Genomic DNA, 21564 nt, shown 5'->3' on the forward strand with positions numbered 1-21564 from the left:
GCATCATGTCATCTGCAAAGAATGACAATTTAACTTCTTCATTCCCAATTTGGATGCCTTTTATTTCTTTCGCTTGCCTGATTGCTCTGGTAAGGACTTCCAACACTATGTTGAAAAGCAGAGGTGATAGGAGACAGCCCTGTCGTGTTCCTGAACATAGAGCAAAGGGCTTCAGTTTTTTACCATTAATTATGAGATTAGCTGAGGCTTTGTCATATATCGTCTTTATTATGTTAAGGTATTTTCCTTCTATACCTATTTTATTAAGTGTTTTAATCATAAATGGATGTTGTATCTTGTCAAATGCTTTTTCTGCATCAATTGATATAATCATATGATTTTTGTCCTTTATTTTGTTTATGTGATGTATCACATTGATGGATTTGTAGATGTTGAACCATGCTTGTGCCCCTGGGATGAACCCCACTTGGTTGTGATGAATAATCTTTTTAATGCGTTGTTGCATTCGATTTGCTAGAATTTTGTTTAGGATTTTTGTGTCTGTATTCATCAGAGATATTGGTCTGTAGTTTTCTTTTTTTGTGTTGTCCTTACCAGGTTTTGGTATCAGGGTGATGTTGGCCTCATAAAATGAGTTAGGGAGTACTGTCTCTTCTTCAGTTTCTTGGAAGAGCTTGAGCAGGATTGGTATTAGATCCTCTTAACACTAGATTTGATGTCAGAAATATGGCCTGGGCTGCCTCAGCACTGAGTGAGAACGGGTCAGAAGAAGGTGTGCTTCTGCCCATGACACGCTGGGTCACTGCCCATCCCATGGGAATAGACTCCCATTCTCCTTTCTTTGTGGGGACTCCACAAGCAAATTGAGCTCCCCTAAAACCCTCCTCCCCCTTCTTGAGTGAGACAGGCCTGGATGCAAGAATTGCTTCATTGCTGGGTCAGGCAGCATACACTCGCTCTGTGTCTCACGCTGAGCTGAGCTGTGTAAGAACAAAAGCAGAAGGGACTTTGTTCATGCCCATAGGGACTCCATGCAGAGACATGGAGCTCCAGAGGTCCCCGATGCAGGTTGAGGAGGGCTCAACCAAGTACCTGCGATTTTCTGGGGGCATCTCTTTCCAGGCTCAGACATCTGGTGGCCACTAGACATGCACTGGCTCCAAGAGTGGTACTGAGAATGTCCCCTTTGAGCCCAGAAAGGAAATGAACTTTCAAGATGTATGTGTTGAATGTTTAACAACTGGCTCTTGGGGATGGGGGATGCCCTGGTTTTGTACCATTTGCAAATTTCTGTGGTGTAAATAATCCCAACATGGCCAATTTCAAGCTACCAATGTGATATCAACTGGCTTACAAAATTCCTGAATATTAATAATGGGCTGTCATGAGTAATAGCCAGCGCTAGCTCACTGTTGGCACTAGCCCAACACAGTGTTACTGAGACTGACCTGAAGACACAGAGCACTGGTCCAGAGCCAGATAAATGTGGAGAGGCCTCCTACCCAGGCACTTGGGATGCGTGAGTTTCAGGCAGGTTACCTAATCTTTGGAGCCTTAGTACACTTATCCAGAAAACCAGCATGAATAGTAGTTATTCTTTCAGTTGCAAATGGCGGAAACCACCTGAAGTAGTTTAAGAGAAAAGGGGGAATTTATTGGTTCATGTATGCAATCAAAGGATAGGAGCGTCATTGGAACTTGCTCTGTTTCCCTGTTTCTCGGTATTTTTTCTTTCTTAAGGGGAAGGATTCATAATCCCAGCAATTTCAAACTTATATTCTCACAGCTCAGTGATCAAAGATGAAAGGCTCTCTTTCCTTGCTCTGCTTTGGAAAATCCCAGGGATGTCCACCTATTGTGTCATGTTGGTTCACACGTACGTTCCTGGAGCAGTTTCTGTGGCCAGGCTGATGGAAGACCATGATTGGTAGCCCCTACCTTGTGGTCCAAATGAATATTGCCCTGAAGAAGGGTGTGCCATTCTGAGCAGACATTACTCCCATTGGCCACCTCGCAGGTCATGTGCTGGTTTTGAGGGGTTGTTATGAACCTGGAAGAGATAATATAAGGAATGGAAAGGGCTGTACTGCAGTAGGTATTCGGGGAGTGTCAGTTCCCAGCTCATCCCGTCCTTCCTCGTCCTTCCTGCTTTCTCCCACTGAAGTCCCAGTGAAACTCTGACAGATGGAATGTGGGCCTCTTGATTGGGGTTCAGATCACCCACCTACCTTTTAGAAATAGTTCTTTGGGTTCTGTCGATGCAGTACTAAGGAGACTGGGCCAGTGCAGAACTGGGAGGTGCGAGGAGCTGGCATTTGTGCATACCCACCATCTTTTTCAGTATCTTTTTCTTCAGCCTCCTTGGCACTAATTTATATACTGAGTCCTGTTCTTAGAGGACTTCACTCTCAGTCATTACAATCTATAACCCCTCCTATGTGGATTACAGTCACATCTCCTAGAAGTGAGAAGTTGTAGAACACTCTGCCAGTGCCCTACCACCTCTCTTGGCTTGTACCAATCCATGTATACCGCTCCAGCTTCCAGCTGCTACCAGTGTGGTACTTTGCTGTCTAGGGGTTTCCCCTCACCACTGGAGCACCCTGCACTATCTGATGGCAGGTTCAGAGCCTCCGAGGAGAATCATGCAACCAATGACTGAGGAGCCTTGTTGATGGATGCCCTGACCCTTGCACCCTTCAGGTGAACTATGTCCGAGGGGTGTGTTTTACATGAATCCCCAGTTTCCCAGATGGGATGAAGCTCCATCACCCACATTAGCAGCTGGCTAGGTCCCAGACCCTTTATTAGCTGCCTTCCTTTTCTTGTCTCTCTTCCCATTCCATTACTGGCACTGTCTGCACCTCCCAGGTACACCATTTGCACTTGAATCCTTTTCTTAGGTCTCCACTTTAGGGGGGAACCCAAACAATTATAGGGGATTTCTGAACAGCCAAAAGAATGATTGTTGGAGAGTAGAATTCCAAATTCTATTTTCTGAACTGGAAATAGCATAGTCTGACACACTGACATGAATACGTAGGAACAATGAAACAGAATACAGCTACCCCCTGTATAACACGGTTGTTAGGTTCCTAAAAATGCCGTGTTATGCGAATCCATGTTATACGAAACAAAGACCTAGTACAAAAAAGGGAGTTAGATTCCAAAAATTTTAAAAACATACTATTATATTTTTGTAATTAAGAGAAATATCTTTATGAAAGTAATTTTCACCAAAAGTATAACATATTAATATATATTAAATAATGTTTTCTTTGTCATCACTACGAAGCACCATTAATCGAGGGCGTTTTCTTTTTAACAAGATATCTTCATCCTCTGAACTTAACACTCCATGAACAAAATGGATTTAAAATTCTAATAAATTTTAAAATTCTGCAGTCAAATCTGATATGACATCCAGCTCAAATGAAAAATTTCAAATGAGATATCTTTTGCTCTTACAAGCTTTTATTATGTTCCGTGTTATTTGGGGATTTCCCTAATTTCAAATGAGATATCTTTTGCTCTTAAAAGCTCTTGTTATGTTCCATTTGTTTGGGATTTCCCTAATTTCGCATGAGATACTTTTTGCTTTTTAAAGCTCTTATTACACTCTGTGTTGTTTGGGGATTTCTCTAATTCTCAAACCGTGTTAGAGTGAAACCGTGTTCTAGGATGCAGTGTTGTACAAGGGTTTTCCCCAATTCTCAAACCGTGTTAGAGCGAAACCATATTATAGAAGTGCTGTGTGATATGGGGGCTACCTGTACTTGAAATGGAAATTACCCAGCAAAATCAGACAGGTTTGGCTGCCATTCTGATAACACTTAATGGGAGAACACTTTGGGGTGGAGATGGTGCTCCAAGCCTCTTAGGGCAAAGGAAGCATGTGGCTTCCTATCAGAAGGCCAAGGTCGTGCAGGGGAGGACAACCCTATAAGACTTGGATCTAGGCCCCTACATGGTGTTAGTATTAGGATTCTCAGTAATTCTTTTCGCTTTTCCGTTCCCGAATCCCGAGATATAAACTGTTTTCTGTTCTCTACGACGAATCGTTTCCACAAAGTGACGGCTGATACTACCAACCACCTGGGTTCAAGGAGCTGATTTTCCCGATTTCCCAACCAACTTTTCTCGGGACTTGGGAACTGAAAAGTGAAAAAAATTTCCAAGAACAGGCAGGAATTCCTGTCTGGAAACCCTAGCAATAAATAGGAAAAATGTGTAAGAGATACGTTGTGAGTAATACGTTTATTTCCCATTGTGGGTATTACTGGGTTCAAGAAGCGGATTTTCCTGATTTCCCGACCAACTTTTCTCGGGATTCGGGAATGGGAAAGCGAAAAAAATTCTTGAGAATGGGCAGGAATTCCCGCCTGGAAACCCTAGTTACTATCAGCTCTGACAGGGCCTCTGGAGAACATTGTAACTCTCTCTCTGTGTCTCCCCAGATTCTTGAATAAAACCCATGTACACCTGGGAGCCATTCCCAGGGAGGGCCAGACTCCCCTTGTTGGGAAGAAACAGTTATTTCTTGGTAAGATGGAAGGGAAAGGAGAAGATGGGAATTCCGCTGCGAGTCTCTTTGCTAAGCCCCTGTGTTTTGGGTTTGTGCTAGGAGCAGGGAGGGATTTGGGAGGAATATGACTTGCCCTCATGGCATTCCTGGTCTGAGTGGAGATAGACAGGATATCCACTAAATGCAGAACAGAGTTGCATGAAAAACGTCCTAGGATATTTGGTCTAACAAAGTGCTGAGGGAGCACAGAGAGGAATGACCAACTCTGATTCATGGGACTGGAAAAGACATCCTGTATTTGTTGAACGGATGTTAATCTTCTAGCAGAAGGTCAGGTGCATAATAGGAGGCTCATAAAAATTGACTGACATCTAGGGTCCTTTCTGTACTGAACATTCTAAGCACCAGCGCACAGAAAATCTAGTAGATGTTTGATAAGTATAGCTACAATTATGTGCAAAATGAAAGGCAGAAAGCCAAGGGTGTATTTGTAGCCGAATTACAGAACACAGGGAGGGTCTGGCTGGTGTGATCTGGATTGGCTGTCCTTGCTGCCAGAAAACCGTATACAGTTTCCCACTCTCCATCTCACTTGGCACTGTTGGCTTTGGCTTCCTAATCCCAGATTGGGGGTGGGGGGCAGTGCAGGAGGTTACCAGGAAGGATCCAGAACACAAGTGTCATTTTTAGTACCAGTCTCTGCAGCCTTTGCTGCCGTGTTCACTGCAGTCCAGTGCCCTGCAGAAGGGACTGTTTTTAGATTATCGGCTCCTGCAGGGCAGACTCAGACACCAGACACATTGGCAAGGCCCCCTTTCCTATTTATGGGGGAGAGAGTATGCTGTGGTACCTGGTGGGTGGGAACCGTTTCTAGGGTATACAAGGGGATGGGAAGGAAAGAAGGAAGGGAAAATGGCAGATACTGTGAGCCTAAGTCCAGGACCACGATGTGAGGCCCTGTAAGGCAGCGTGATCCATCTTCATCTTGAGATTTAGGGGAGCACTTGCAGCCTGCACCCTGGGAATGCTCCCCAACCCTCCCACACAGCAGGAAAAATGCAATGTGTGTTTGCTGCCTGTCTGCAGAATATGGAGCTGTAGGTGGGTGTGTGGGAGTGGGGTGGGGGATGGTGGTGCCAGGGAGGGCCCTCTGAGGAGCCCAGAAAGCAATGATTTGTAAGCTCTGGGGTGTGTGTGTGTGTGTGTGTGTGTGTGTGTGAGAGAGAGAGAGAGAGAGAGAGAGAGAGAGAGAGAGAAGTAGGTCATGACAAAGCAACTTGGGGAAAATAGGCAACACTTGTCTTGAGTAACTTTTACACTAATCAAAAGTAATTTAATTCATTTCACAAATGTATTTATTTGTAAAATCTGATTTACTTATAAAATGGATTGTTGTTTTGTTTTTGTTTTGCTTTTTTCATTTTTTGGTGGGTTTGTTTAAGAGACGTTAGGGAATGAAAACATTCGCTAGGACAACCAGGCTTCCCTCCTTCCCCTCTAAAAGAAAAAAAATGCTTAGAAAAAAATTTTCCTTTCCTATCTCTTCCCACTATCCCACTACCTCTCATCATTGCAATTACTTTCTCTCCTTCCCTTTTCCTCCTCCTTGCCAATTTACTCTGTTTAATAATTTATTCATTTATTCCATTAGTCAGTCAGTCAGTCAGTTGGTTAGTATAGCTACATACGTCCAGCATTAGTATCTATGGGTGGAAGCTATTAAAGGAACAAAATTCAGTCTTCATTCAGTCTAAGGAAGAGTTTTCTAATAGTTAATTTCACTCCTAAATGGAATGCATTTTCCATCAGGGAAAACGGATCATTTGGGCCGACATCAGCCAGCGGGGACGCTTATGGAGGATTCTTGCATTCTGCCGGACTTGGCCATGGCAACACCTGAGGTGCCTCCCAGTGCTGAGATTCCACGATTTTGTGGTTACAGTTTTTAATGGAATTGAATAGACACCAAGGAAGAACCATGGTCACTAAATTGGATTTGCCCCCCTCAACTCCCAAGTGGTCAGTTTCTACAAAGTAAATGTCAGAGCGGGAGCCAGGCCTTCTCTCCAACATTTGATTGCTTGACGCCATCTACACTAAGCTGCAGACACCGAGAAAAGGGCAGTGTGAACCCCAGGGTGGAGACACGTTGTGGAGGGGTGTAGGGTCTGTGATGCTGCTGCTTGTACTATGTCCAGGAGTTGGCACCATTTGTTCCCCAAAAGGGTACTGAGTCCTCACTCATTAATGATGGGAAATGAAGGACAAGACAAAAAAGATAAAACTGAAAACCAGGCGATTTTCTAATTGGAGACCTGGCAGCCTCTGGGAATCCCACCGGGCAGAGTGAAGTGAGGGTTTCACTTCGGATCAACCAGATTCGATCTAACAGGCACGTCTTGTGCATCCCCACTAGATGAGGCTGCACTTAGGGAAGCTGAGAGGGTGAGCTCCACACCCTCCATAGGAGCCAGTGACCACCTGGCAGGGTCAAGATGACTGACAGCAGGGCTGCTGTGCATGGGGGGCAGAGGAGGGTCCTCCTGGAGCCAGAGACGTCTTCCCTTTCTCTTGTTACCATTCTAATCAGAAATAGGAAGATTCTGCCATACATTTCTATGATTAACAAGGAGAATAATAAATTCTGGCTTTACTAATCCTGCCACAGATGAAGAAATTCTCTGTGGAGCCCACCCTTGTCTAGACGTCTGTTCATGAGTTCAGTGTCAATCGCTGTCTCCCTTTTCCTCCCTGTCAGAGTGCCCTTCTGTAAAACTACTGTCAGTCAGGCAGAATTGGCAATGGAGTGTCTGTCAGAAAGACTGTTCTTACAATTGAGACTTGCCTGTTGGGAGTGATGAGGTAATTTCTTCTTAAGCTTCAGGTATCCAAGGAGGAAAAAGAACAACAAAACAGGGCCTGTTAATAAAGGTGTGTCAGCCACTGGATGTTTGCTGTTATTAAAGAGACCTCAAGGAAGCCTGCCTCTGGGCTGAAAGCAAACCTTTGTCAAGGATTTCATTTTGGAAGGTTCAAAAGACACCAGAGGGAGAGTAAGAACAAGAGGCAGGAAGAGGCATGCACAGAGAGGGGAAGAGATGAAGGGAGGCAGGAGGCAGGAGAGTCGTGCCTCGCTGAGATGTCACAGTAGAGAGTCACAGATACAGGCTCCAGCATTTTGATCACTGGAAAAATGACTGTTAAGGGTTGATGCAATGGAAGAGAAAAATTGCTGGATTTTTTTTAAAAAGATGTGCCTTTCCTCCTGCTGCTGTGTTCACCTGAAATGGTCTTTTCTGTCCACCTTTAGCCCATCTGTTCTACAAGGCTCAGCTCAAATTCCCCCTCCTACATGAAACCTTCTTGGGTATGTCTAGTTAGATGTATAATTGCTTTACCTTCTGCAGGTCAATAGTATTTTTTTACTTAAATTAAAAAAATTGTAAATGATGGTAAAATACACATAGCATAAATTGTACCATCTTAAATATTTTTAAGTATGCAGTTCAGTAGTGTCAAGTATTTCACATTGTTGTGCAACCAATCACCAGAACTTTTTCATTTTGCAAAACTGAAACTTTATCCTCATTACACAAGGCCTCCTCATTTCCCCCTCCCCATTTTACTGGCAAACACCATTCAACTTTCTGTCTCGATGCATTTGATTACTTAGGTACCTCATATAACTGGAATTATACAGGATCTATCTTTTTTTGTAATTGGCTTATTTCACTTAGAATAAGTCCTGCAAGTTAATTAACATTATAGCACGTGCCAGAATTTTCTTCCTTTTTAAGGAATAGTAATTTGATTTTATCTTTCTAATGGCATTTATAACATGCTGTCTTATTTTCAAGTGATGTGTGTACATTGTATTTCCCCTATAGAATTCTGGATTCCTTGAGGGCAGTTTGGGTCTCTCTCTGCTTTGTCCTATTGTACGTATTAGCCTAGTGCTTGGCAGAGGGTTTATGCTAAGTATTTGTTAGAAAGATCAAAGGACAAATCCTACCATATTGTCTTGAGTGGGCTCTTCTAGACCTCCAGGTCCCTTCACAACCACACTTCCCCAAAAACTCAACAGTGGGTAAAACCAGTCCACACCATCAAGTTGAGGCCAGCAGGAAAAGATTGGCATCAAGAGTTTCAAGCTTATCTTCTTACCCCACAGTCTTGAATCAGTCCTGTATCTTTCCCTGGCTTGAGGCTTCTGCTTCCTTCTGGGAGTCATCTCCTTTGGGACAGGAAAGTGGACCCAATCTTAAAAGACACAAAACCAGGGTGGAAAGAGTAAGGAGAGAGGAAGATGGTTCACATAAAAATGGAAGCTAATATTTAGATTGAGATTGCCCATCCTGTTAACTTTCTGATTGTGTCATCACTTTTTGTACATATCTTCTGATAAAGGTGGGGTGGTAATAGGGGCAGGGGATGTGAATGGGGTAAATACCCACTGCTTCGCCAGGCTTACCTGAGGATTCGATAAGACTGTGAATATTAAGTGCTCAGTCCGACACACTACAGTGGGAAAGCATGTGAGAATTTCCCTCCCTTCTTCTCTGGAGTTGACCTGATGGCCCTCTTCTCAAGGCTGTGGCTGAATTGGTTCCATTAGGATCCATGACTCCGCACCAGCCACATTCGCTGCACTGGCTTTATCTTTTCCTCAGCAGCCTACAACCCCCATGGAAACTCCATGGCAGTTCATCCTTTGGGGCTACCTGGACTCATTAGAGGACAGCATTTTTGTGGGCAATAGGGTTCCTTTCAGGTTTCATAGAATCTTGTTGGAAGATGGAATGTTCACACCCATAATAGAATTCTTAGAAGAACGAACCACCACAGTTAGGTTTATCTGCCAATTGATTTACCTCTAGCCAGGCAGAAGGCTCTGTACGTGCTGTTGGAGCTATTGGAACCTACCTTACAGAGGATCCTTCATTTTTCTGACCCATATTACCTTTGTTCTAGAAGCCTAGTCCCAGGGACTAACAAATGGATAGGTGCTCAGCCAGTCCATAACAAACGGAAATAGAGAGCAGTTTCTGTAAGAGCCTAACAGAGCTGGTGTCCTCATTGATCCAGGATGCCAAAAACCAATAGCTTGTTTTTGAGAAAAAAGTACATGAAATGTATTTGCATTACCTTGTTCCTGTTCATCTAAGCATCATTGCATTTATCTTCTTGAGCACAAAATAGCTGTCCTTTGTTTGTCACTTCTCCTCCTCAAACTTTTCTCCCTTTGACTTCAGAGAAGGAAATGACTACTTCCTACCTACTTCCTACCTACTTCCTACGAGGGGAAATTAGCCAAGCTTGCCTGGAGGTGGCATTTGAGTCTGGCTTTAAACGATGGGTAGGTTTGAAAAATGTAAGTATTTGAAAGCAGACATTTATGGCAGAAGGAACAGCAGCAGCAAAACACAAAAGTGAAAACTTATAGTGGCATTAATGGAGAATCATTTGGGGAATAAGATGTATGAAAGGAATAATAAAATAGATGACATTAATTAAACACCATGGTAGGCATTCTCTAAGATGGCCCCCAGTGAGCTCTGCCTCCTGACATCCACACTCTCTGTAACCTGTCTCCTGGCGTGTGTGCTGGGTTTATTGACTCATCTCTGATGAATAGAATATATCAGAAGTAATGGGGTGCCCTTCTGAGTCTAGATTATAAAAAAACTGGGGACGGACGGGTAGCTCAGTTGGTTAGAGCGTGAGCTCTGGGCAACAGGGCTGCCGGCTCGATTTCCACATGGGCCAGTGAGCTGTGCCCTCCGCAACTAGAATGAAGTCAATGAGCTGCCGCTGAGCTCCTGGGTGGCCAGATGGCTCAGTTGGTTGGAGCGTGTGCCCTCAACCATAAAGTTGCTGGTTCAACTTCCACAAGGGATGGTGGGCTGCGCTCCCTGCAGCTAACAATGGTGACTGGACCTGGAGCTGAGCTGCGCCCTCCACAGCTAAGACTGAAAGAACAGCAACTTGACTTAGATGGAGCTGATGAGTCCTGGGAAAAACACACTACTCTTCCCCAATAAAAAGTCCTGGAAATACGCGCTGTTCCCCAATAAAGTCCTGTTCCCCTTCCTCAATAAAATCTTAAAAACAACAACAACAACAAAAACTGGCTTCCTCCTTGGGCACTGTCTCTTGCTCTTGTTCTATCATGGATTCTGTGCCCTGAAGACAGCCAGCTGTCATGTCGTGAGGGAGCCCTATGTAGAGGACCACAAAGTGAGAGACTGGGGCCTGCCAATTACCAGTGCACAAGCCTGGATGTGTCCCGCCCCCATAGCCATGCCTGAAGGTGAGACCTCTTTGCTAGCTGCTTGACTGCAATCTCTTGAGAGACCTTGAGGCAAAAGCATCCAGCTAAGCTGTGCCCAGATTCCTGACCCACAGAAGTTGCGAGATAATAAATGTTTGTTGTCTTAAGACCCCAAATCTGGGGGTAATTTGTTATGCAGCAATAGATAACTAATGCAAGCACTTACTCTAATGTGCTGGACACTATGATACATATTTCATGTATCTGATGTAATTTCATCAACAATATTAGGTGGGTAATATTATCCCAATTTTTTTTTTCGGTTGCGAAGACTAAGGTTTAGATATCTTCCCAATACCTGCTACACATCTAGTAAGTGGAGGAGCTGAGATTTAAACCGTGCTATCTTACACCCATGTTGTGCTCTTAGCTTAGACACTATATATTCTACTAGGAGTCTCTGTAGGCTACAGTTTGGTCCACTCCCACTGCCCCTCTGGGTTTCTATGTCCCCCAAGGTCTACCCAGTCTTCATGTCTCAGCAGAGTTTGAAACTGGACTTGAGAATTCCTTTTAAGTTTTTTGAATAGACTCTCACTTTCTACACTCAGTTGACTCTGCCAGGGTGTGCCATCCACTTGTGGCTCCACGCCTTCTGAGAGCAGTAGCCTCCAGCCCCCAGGAAACCCAGACTCTTGTTCCTTCTCTTCTGCCACCCTTTCCCTGGGCACCACCTGTACTTTTAGAAGTCAAGGCTAGTGGTGCTACCCTTAGGGGGGCAACCTTTCTTTTGCCCTGGGCTGGAGGCTGTTTACTTGGAATCACCTCACATTTTTCAGGACCCAACAAATACAACTTATCCATTTAGTTATATCACAAGGCTGGGAGAACCCAGAGGGAGAACTCCAGGAGATGGAAAGCTCTCCCCTGTATGTCCTTCCCTATTCTCTGATAAGAAAGTAGAAGCTTTGCCCCACCTTACACTGTTTCCTCCAGTTAATGGGACACTGGTTTGTGCAGGGCATTCCTGGGAGATTTACACTTGCCACCGCTCATCAGTCACATGCGGTAGTCTCTCCTTGGGCATTTGCAAGGAGGCAGGAGGGGCAGATGTGTGGGCTTCCACGTGTTCAGTCCTGAGTGACTATGATACTCCTTCTGATCACAATATCTACTGGCAACTCAAAGAGACCTTTGACACATTGGTTGGGTTTCAAGAGGTCTGTAGATGAATGATTATCTTTGGCTAATATTAAAACAAACAAATGAATCAAACAGAACCTTAAGAGTTAGAAATGACCTTTCATGATTGATAACACATTCTTCACTGTTGACCTACTATTACATTGTGCCTTTGTGTGTTTTTGTGTTGTTGTTGTTGTTGTTTTTGTGTGTGTATGTAAGCTTATAAGCCCAAAGGGAGCCACTGCTCTGGAAGTTAGCCCCAGCCAACTGAACTTTATACCTCAGTTCCCTGTTAACCCTTGGTGGGAATGAGCAGGGCCCTAAGATTCAAGAAGAATGTACAGTGGTTATATCAAGATCCAAAGGCAATCTCTATCTGATGGCAGAATTGAGCTCTTGTCCCACCTCCACGACCTGCTCTCTGGGTGATCCTGGGCGGTCACCTCCCCTCTGGGAATTTGTTCCCTCGTACATTAAACCAGGATGCTGGGGCAGGTCAACCCTAAGTATGCTTCTAGTCTTGTCTGTGGTTTTATGGGGTTTTTAATTATTTCTAGGGCTGGACTACAAGCAAGGCACCCTACCCTGCTCTATTTCTCTTTCCTTTGCTCACACAGGCTCCCCAGTCCTGCTGCCTCTTCTTAAAGCAGTACTGGTTTATCTGAAACAGGATTTCACAAAGAAGTGCTCTGTGACTCAAAGGCTAAAGCACTTCAAGTCCAGCACCAGTTGAATAAAGGAACAAAATCTTGTGGCTTCCCAGATAGTCCTTAAGAAGCCAAGAGTTTCCTTTCAGAAGCAGAATGTACTGGCCACTAAACACCCACAATAGACCATTCCACACCAACTGGAAGGTGGGGAAAAAGGAGTATAGTGACTAACATCTAGCTGGCTCCTTCCTTCCAGGAACTGGGTGCCAGGCTGGAGACACACACAACAATCCCATGAGAAGGCTCCATTTTACAGAGGTGGAAAATCAGCAAATGCAAGAATTGAGATTCAAACTCAAGTTCATGACAGAGGAGACATTAATGAATTCCATAAACATTTATTAGTGTGAAAGGGACCTCAGTAGATCATCTGAGTTGGCTTAGAGGCAGTTTATCAGCAGAGAAGTAAAATAATTTACTCAGTCACATAGCTAGAGAATGCATTTGCTTTTCATTATGCATTAAGACAATATTCTCTAATAGGACGGACTCAGAGCCCTTTTAAAATAAGTTCAAGAAAATGTAAGTTGGAGCAGTAGGTTATTCTGCCTTCCCTCTAGTTTCTAGCAGGATTTCCTCTGCTTTCCAAAGGATATTCTTTGGCCTCCGCTCCAGGGGACAGGCCTGTTATTGAAGAGCCGAGAGTAAACACCCTTCCTTCTATCTTATCAAAATCCCTCTGGCCTGGGTTTATCAGAGGTGACTCACTCTCTGGAGCCCTTTGTAATGCCCAGGGCTGGGATTGCAAGGCTGAGAGGAACTCGCTTCTTTACCCCCTCAGAAAAGGACCTCTGAAACCTCCACTCTTCTCTATCTCCCCCAGCCGGAAGCTCAGCCACCTGCATTTGGGGGAGCTTGGCTCCACAAGCTGTTTCCAGACTTTCCCTCAAGCCCTTCCCTGTCAGTGACGTTTAGGGGCACATGATCCCAAGGAAATCAGAAGGCTGGGGCTACATGGGACCAGGACTGGTAGGTGCAGAAAAGAAAGCAAACTCTGTGAAATGGGAGCCAGATGGTGGGTACCCCACCTGAGGCAGGCAGGGTACACAAGTAACGTTTTCTTTCATTCTAGAAGTACTAGATGCTCCCACCTTCAAGAAATACATTTTTGAGAGTATGCGTAAGACAAAAGATCATTTGGTTCAAAAAGCTCAAAGCCCTTAATTTGCCTAGTATTTTCACCATGATCATGGTCTCTTGGCAGACGGGAAGAGCAGGCCAGGAGAAAGTCACACTGCTTTCTAGCTCCCAGCTGGGCAAGTGCAGGGCAGGTGCAGGGCAGCCGGCTGCAGCTCTTCTCCCTGAACAGGGCTAATGCATGTGTTCCTCCCCCTGCTTCTTTCCTTCCTTCCTTCCTTCCTTCCTTCCTTCCTTCCTTCCTTCCTTCCTTCCTTCCTTCCTTCCTTCCTTCCTTCCTATTGAGTGATGAACCCCTGCCAGACACTGTGCAGGGTGCAGGAAAGTCGTGGAAGCAGAGACAAAGGCCTGGCCCTGCCCTCCTGGCCCCTTCAGTCCAGTGCAGGACAGACATCATACTAAGACATGGCAGCTGTGAGGAATGCTGCAAAGGAGAGGTTCATGGGGGCCTCAGGGATGAAGTGACTGGTCCAAAAGGCCAAGACAGGCGTTCCCTAGGAAGTGATATTCAGGCTCCTATCTGAAGGGGCAAAAGGCGGGGAGGGAGTGGGGGCATCCCAGGCGGAGGGAAGTGCATATGCAATGGCCCTGTGAGAAACCTGCAGGGAAAGAAAAGGTCCAGCGTGGTCCAGGGCAGAGCTTAAGGGGGACGAAGGTAGGAGTCGGGACTGGAGGGGAAGGCATGAGCAGTGCCTCTGGGCTGTATCCACCATTTTCAGGGTCTTGTCTTTATGCTGAGAGCAATGTGAAGCTTGTGAAGGTATTGGAGCAGGGAGACATTCGGAGAACGGGACATACACCGGGGCACTGAGGCCTGTGAAAACAATGGACCCAGGTCTCTTCACCTTCCATGTCAAGCACTGTCAACAGTGCTCAGCCACCAAGCAGGGAAATGGAGCAGGAAATGGTGGAGCTGGAGGCAGGGCGGGGACAGATGGCAGGAGAAGGGGCCTTCAGCATGACCTTCTCCACCCTGTCCAAGTGAAGCCCAGGTCCTTCACCCCCAGCCCACTGAGCACTCAGCAGAGGCTTCCGTGTGCCTCCTGTCCCGGTTACACCCCAGGTACTGTGAGTCAACCCTCTGCATGGTGAGTCAGGGGAAGAGGTGAGAACGTGAGTGCTGAGGAGGCGGGAAAGGCAGGTGGGCACATGGCAGGCACCCAGCTTCCTGGGGGGGGCAGCCCCACCCCCATGGCCCCTCTCCAAAGGAGCCTCTCCAGAGAAATTCATTGGTTCCATCCCCTGCATGAGGCCTCTTCCCAGTTTCCCTCTCCCTTTTTCCTCTCCCCCACTCTCCCTCTCCCTCAGCTGGCTGTCAGCAGACAGCTACCATCACCATGGCTACGCTTGCTCCTGCTTGCAGCTCCACAATCAGCAGGAGTCAGAGCAGGGGGAGGGCAACTGGTCTCATTAGTCTTCTTGTTGAACTAGGTCCTTTTAAAATCAGCTCATGGCTGCATACTGCAGATTCAAGACCTAGCCGCTTACCTGGAGGGCTCACCTCAAACAAACACAAGACAAGAACAACTAAACAGAACATATACACTAAGGGACCTTATTTGCACCATGAAAGGATGCACTATGGCTTCACTTCTAAGCCCTGGCGCATAACAGTGTGTTAGACATGACTGATTACCCAAGATTTAAGGCCCACTCATTGGGTGACTTGAGGTAGGCTTGTAAGGCTTTGGTTGTTGAGGCAATTTGGGGCCAGACAGACCAGGATTGAAATCCTGACCCTGTCACTTATCAGAGGGATGAACTGGAACAAGTTATTGAAACGTGCTGGGCTTCGGTTTCCTCATCTGTGAAATGGGGATAATACCTACCTTGTAGGTAGTGGTGAGGATTAAAGATAATTTATGCAAACCATTTGGCACATAGTAGGTGTTAAAATAGTTATTGCGGCTCATGTTATCATTACAAAGTTTCGAGCACTTTGAGATGCTCCACATGTGTTTGTTGATTTGAGGGTAGCACCAAATGCAGTTTTTCCCAACACTGACTTCAAGGCTGCCAGGATCTTGAGTTTCACGATGGTGGGCAGAGCAATTTCTACTCCTCCTCAAAAGTCTTTTACATGCTGGGAGACATATGTAACCCTGAACCACAGTATACGAAGATAGTGGAAAGGTGAAGGAATTAGCAAAGAGGAGGAAAGTCTAACTGAGTGCCTGGGGGCAGGAGTGGCATACCCCAAAGAGAAGTAAGTTGCTATGGCCCATAGAACCTTAGCAAGCCTCAAGAATTGGGGAACCAGATGCTGCGAAAGCAGATGATGTGGGGTCTGAAAACAGAGGGGTGGTTTAGAAGTATTTATAAAAGGCAGGAAGACTTGGGGGCCCCAAACCCTACTTTTCCTGCAGAAGAAAGGTTTATTTTCCGTAAAAACTGAACCAGAGAGACTCTGTGCTAGTGACATTAGGTACAGAGGGAAGGTGGAGCAGAGTGAAAGTTTTCACACTGAGTGAATTCTTCTCCCTTCCCCTTTGCCCACCTAGCCTCAGAACAACAGATTCTTTCCTGCAGCAACTGACCCACTTCAGGAAAAAGACAGACATATATTGACATTTGGAGGCTCCTGGTGTAAACTCCCATTGTCTGCCTAGTCACCCTAGAATAAATCCCATCCATGTATATAGAACTTCCAGTCAGCTCATTAGGGCCTCATCTTTAAATATGAAGGGTAGTCAAGGACCGCCAGGGAGGAAAGCATCCAAATAAAATAATCACACAGGAAAACAAAATCTATGAAGGAAGCGGAGACAATGAACAAGCAGCAGAAAATGAAAATATCCATATTTTCAGTCTAAATTTCTATTCCCAGCCACACTATCAATAAGTAGGAGGATAAAATAAAGACATTTGAAAACATGTAAAATACAAAAAAAAAAAAAAAATTACATCTGATGTGCCCTTTCTTGGGAAGCTATTGGAAGATGCTCCACCATGATGAGGGAGTGATCTAGAAAGAGAAAGGCTTGTGATTCGACAAAGGAGAAAGGCAAAGGGAATTTCTAAGGTTCTGGTGAAGGGAAGTCCCAGGGTGACAGCGATGGTGCAGGCTTAGGGACCAACCAGTCCAGGTTAGAGCAGAGCCCTGAGGACTCCAGGAGGGAATCGAGACTCAGTTTACAGAGTTGTTGGAAATACAGAAAGGCTAAAATGTTTAGAAAAAACAAAGCAAATGCAAAATATGAAGGAACTAGCAACTCCAGGAAGAAGGAAATATTGCAAAAAAGAAATGTAATCTCAGTTTACTATTTGGCCCAGTAGTGACTAATGTTTAGTTTACATAATCATAATACTGAAAATACTACGTGTGGATCTAACCAAAAACCGATAAACAGTTATGTTGGAAGGATAAAAAGCTCATAAAGGGAGGAGTGAGTGTTGTAAAATATTCACTTACTATAGTGGAAAATATTTAAAATAAGTGACTCAAGAACTGTATACACCTATTATCTAAAAATGTGAATGTAAATACAAAAAAAGCTATGATTGTTGCAAGGGGTTGTCTCTGGGGAACAAAAGGAAGATCAGGTAGGAAGGAGGTCAAGAGGCTTTTACAGATGATATATTTTGATAAAATATAAATAAAAATTAATTAAAAAACCCAATAAAGGGAGGAAGGCTAAGCCTGCAATTAGTTAAATGATGGCTTTACCAACTCCAAACACACTGAGGATGCTCTTCAAATCCCTCAGTCATTGTCAGGAAAGACGACGTCAGTGGCAGACACATGCACCGTATGAGGAGAATTTCTGGAACTGGGACTGACATTCCTACCATGTCTCCCCGAAAATATGATCTAGCCAGACCATCAGCTCTAATGCGTCTTTTGGAGCAAAAATTAATATAAGGCCCGGTCTTATTTTACTATAACATAAGACCGGGTCTATAATATAATATAATATAATATAATATAATATAATATAATACCGGGTCTTATATTAATTTTTGCTGCAAAAACACATTAGAGTTGATGGCCCAGTTAGGTCTTATTTTCGGGGAAACACGGTAGTAATAAGTAAACAATAGTAACATCTAGCAAGGGTTCCCGTAGGTTTCCAAGGCACCCTAGCAAGTTAGGTACCATGTTATTCTCTGTTTTCCAGGAAAACACCAAAATTCAGAGAAGGTCAGGATTTCATGGAAGTCTTTGATATAGTAAGTGGCAGAGGCAGGACCTAAAGATAAGTCCTCTGTCACACATTCCCCGCTCTGGCTTCAGTAGGCAGTAAACTGAGAGGGTTGGACTAGTGTGTAGATTATATTTTCAAAGATGGATTAATCCCTCCTGCTCTTCTTCCACAGCTCCATGAAAATATGGAGTCTATTTCTCCATCCCTTGTATCTGGGCCGGTCTTGTGACAGCTTTGATCGATATAAAACTGTGTGAGTGATGCTGGGTGACAGTTCTAAGGGTAGGTCATAAGAATCATTGCAGCTTTTACTTTGGTTTTATGGGATGTTCTCTCTTGGACTCTCCCTCTTGGAAAGGAGCCGCCATCCTGGGGGACGCCTAAGCCATGTGCAGAGGTCATCTAGGCACTTTAGTTAACATCCCAGCTTAACTGGCATCGACTGCCAATCATGTGAGTGAGCTGCCATCTTCGACATCCAGCCCAGGTGAGCTTCCAGCTGACTCTAGCGCCAGTTAGTATCTCTCACACGAGAGACGCCAAGTGGAACAACCTGACTGATATATCAAACCACAGCTCTGGGAGAAAGTAATGAGATTATTAATTGACATCATCAAGTTTTGGGGGTGATTTGTTACATGGCAATAGGTAATTGGAACATCATCTGACACCAAGGTCCATATTCTTTCCTCATCACCACCCTATAAGTTTCTTAGCAGAGACATTATTGGAATTTGGGTGGGGGGATTTTTTATTTTGTAGGACTTCCCTGCATACTGTAGGACCCCTAACACCCCTGGCCCTTGCCCATGAATCTGATACCCCTCCCCCGCTATGTCATGTGGGGCGTCCTGCAGGGCCTCAGCTCCCGCTCCCCACACAAGAACACGATATGGTGAGGCCAAAAAGGAACACCCACGGAGCCATAGGTAGGGGAGTCACACCACTATAGTCTCACTGGAGGCTGGAGTCACACAATGTGCGACCTGCTCTCTGTTTTTCTGCCAAACGACCGACTCTCTGACTTCCCTCGACTCTCCTCGACTCCACTCCCCAAGGCAGCCGCGGCAGTTATATTAGTGGCCAATGGCTCAATGGTTACAGCTGACAGCCAGCCAGCCACAGCTAACGGCCATCTACTACCCAAGCCAGCACCTTTCCACGTGAGGCTGAGAGCCTGGAAACTGCTCTCTGGGGCTCTGTCCCCATACCCTAGCATGGTGATAACTAAAAATGCCCTCACTTTCCCCCAAATGACTCCCAAATACCATCCCCAGGTGAGATCTCCAAGTAGACAAAGTCACATTGGGATGGTTTACAACTGAATTCCACACATGCAAATGGAAAGACAGGGCAGTTCTGTTAGTGAGAAAGGCTAGGAAGGGAAAGCACACAGGGTATAGTTACCAAAGTCTAACGGTGAGGGGTCTCGGCAGCTCCCCACCCTGACATCTAAGTTGCTGGTTGAGACCTTTTTGGCCCTGGACTCCCTAAGCCTTGCAGTTTGGTGTTAATCATGCCCATGGTGGGAAAGGCTGTGGGAATGACAGAACCACAGAGCACTGATCTGGGAGGGAACCCAGAGATCAACTAGTGCAACCTCTCACCTTACTGCCTACTGAAGCCAGAGTGGAGAATGTGTGCCAGGACTACGCTCCAGGACCTCCCACTCCAAGCCCCGTGTTCTTTCTACTACTCAAACAAGGAAACGGTTACAATTGACGTTATTTAGATGGTAGAATGGACTAACTTATCTTAGGCATACAGAAAACAGTGTCCAAGTTGGCCCAACACCATTGCTGGTTGTATTAATTCGCCAGGGCTGCTGTAACAAAATACCATATACTGAGTGACATTAACAACAGAAATTGATTGTCTCATTGGAGGCTAGAAGGTTGTGATCAAGGTGTGAGCAGGGTTGGTTTCTTCTGAGGACTGTAAGAGAGAATCTGTGCCATGTTCTCCTCTAGCTTTGGGTGGCTTGCTGGCAACCTTTTGCATTCCTCTCCCTTCCTCTTCACTCCCTATGTGAGTCTGTATCCAAATTTCCCCTTTTTATAAGGACTTTAGTTATATTGGTTTAGGGCCCACCCTATGTCTGCATAACCTCACCTTAACTTACTTTTGCAAGGGCTCTGTTTCCAAATACTGGATTAAGACCTCAACATGTGAATTTCGTGGGGGACACAACCCAAACCATAAAAATGGTGTTTGTTCCATGAACTCATATACTTTCTGTTTCGCATGTGAAGTGTTACCTTGGATTTCCTAAGCATCTTGTTTTGACTCTTGGCTTAAAACTGAACAATGCTGTGGATTCACTGGAAAAATCGTCTTAACCATATGAGCCTGGGGATCTGTCTCTATTCCTGAGGCAGTATGTTGCAACCTGAGATTTGCTTTGGTAACTACAGAAAGTCTTTGATGAGGACTCTAACCTGCTTCTGTGGACACACAGCTGTGACAAGGTGTGAGTCACGTTTTGCCATCCAAAGGATCCAAAGAATGATTTTAGCAGGCTGAAAACACCTGGGAAATGTAGCCAGCTGGGGAATGAGGAAAATTCCAGCATGAGAAGCACAAGGTATTTATGACAGACCATGGGATATAAGAGAATATGAAAAAGGACTGATGTTATTGGAAGTCTAAAGGGAAGTATTCAGTCATTTATTTCTTCATACATTTTTTTCAACACATTCTTGTTCTTTTTTTATAAAGAAAAATGGGTTATATTTTTATCCTTATATCATACAGAGTTGAAGTATTTATTTCCATTTTGAAAAGTTTACTTTAGTAGCAGCATAACACATTTTAGGGGAAGTATACTTGAGTTAGACTTGTCCAACATATTCTTAAATGAGCACTCAATACGAGCCAGGTACTGTGAAACTTAAAATCTAGTGCAGAAGAAAAGTAAACATACAAGCAATTTCTGATGTGATAAATGATATGAAGGAAACAGTGTGCAACAATAAGGAACAAAAACGATATCTATTTTTTAAAGTAGTCAATGAGACCTGAGGTAACAATTAAGTTGAGACTGAAGGATTCAGGCAAGCGCCTTCCAAGTGGTGGGAACAGTTTGTGCAAAGGCCCTGAGTTGGTGATGAACTAGGTGTGTTTATGGAACTAAAGAGGCAGATGCGCAACAGATGGCACATGTGCAAGTGGAGACAAGAGATGAGGTTGGAGAGTGGGGTGGGTACCAGGTCGTGCAGGGCTTCGTGGGCCCCAACAGGGTGATCAGATTTCACGCAGGTAAAATGCAAAGCCACTGAGGAGTTTTAAGCAAGAGAGTGACATGATTCGATTTCTTTTATTTTGTTTTTAATCATTCTCTTTGCCCATCAGATTGGCAAAGATTAAATTTGAAAATACTCGATGTTGGCAAAGATGTGGGAAACAGACAAAGCTATATATTGCTGGTGGAATTATAAATCCTAAGGGGAGTAATTTGGCAGTATTTATCAGAATTAAAAAGGCACTACTTTATAAATGATGTAATACAGAATTATACACCTGAAATCGATGTAATTTTACTAATAATTGTTACCCCAATAAGTTAAAAAAAGAAAAAAAGGCACTACTTTGACTCAGCAATTTTATTTCCGTGAATTTATCCCACACATA

General features: G+C 44.6%; 1 long non-coding RNA gene across 1 annotated transcript in view; it reads right to left on the reverse strand.

Moving 5' to 3' along the window:
• Positions 1–554: 554 nt before the first annotated feature.
• The window catches only part of LOC117033954 (uncharacterized), a 53648-nt gene continuing 32638 nt past the window's right edge, over positions 555–21564 (reverse strand). The window contains exons 2-3 of the long non-coding RNA XR_004424988.1: positions 8651–8746; positions 555–2011 (exon numbers count right to left, since the gene is read on the reverse strand). This is a non-coding gene — a long non-coding RNA (uncharacterized LOC117033954). The remainder of the gene's footprint in view (positions 2012–8650; positions 8747–21564) is intronic.

Source organism: Rhinolophus ferrumequinum, chromosome 14 (assembly GCF_004115265.2).
Source record: "Rhinolophus ferrumequinum isolate MPI-CBG mRhiFer1 chromosome 14, mRhiFer1_v1.p, whole genome shotgun sequence".
NCBI classification, from domain to species: domain Eukaryota; kingdom Metazoa; phylum Chordata; class Mammalia; order Chiroptera; family Rhinolophidae; genus Rhinolophus; species Rhinolophus ferrumequinum.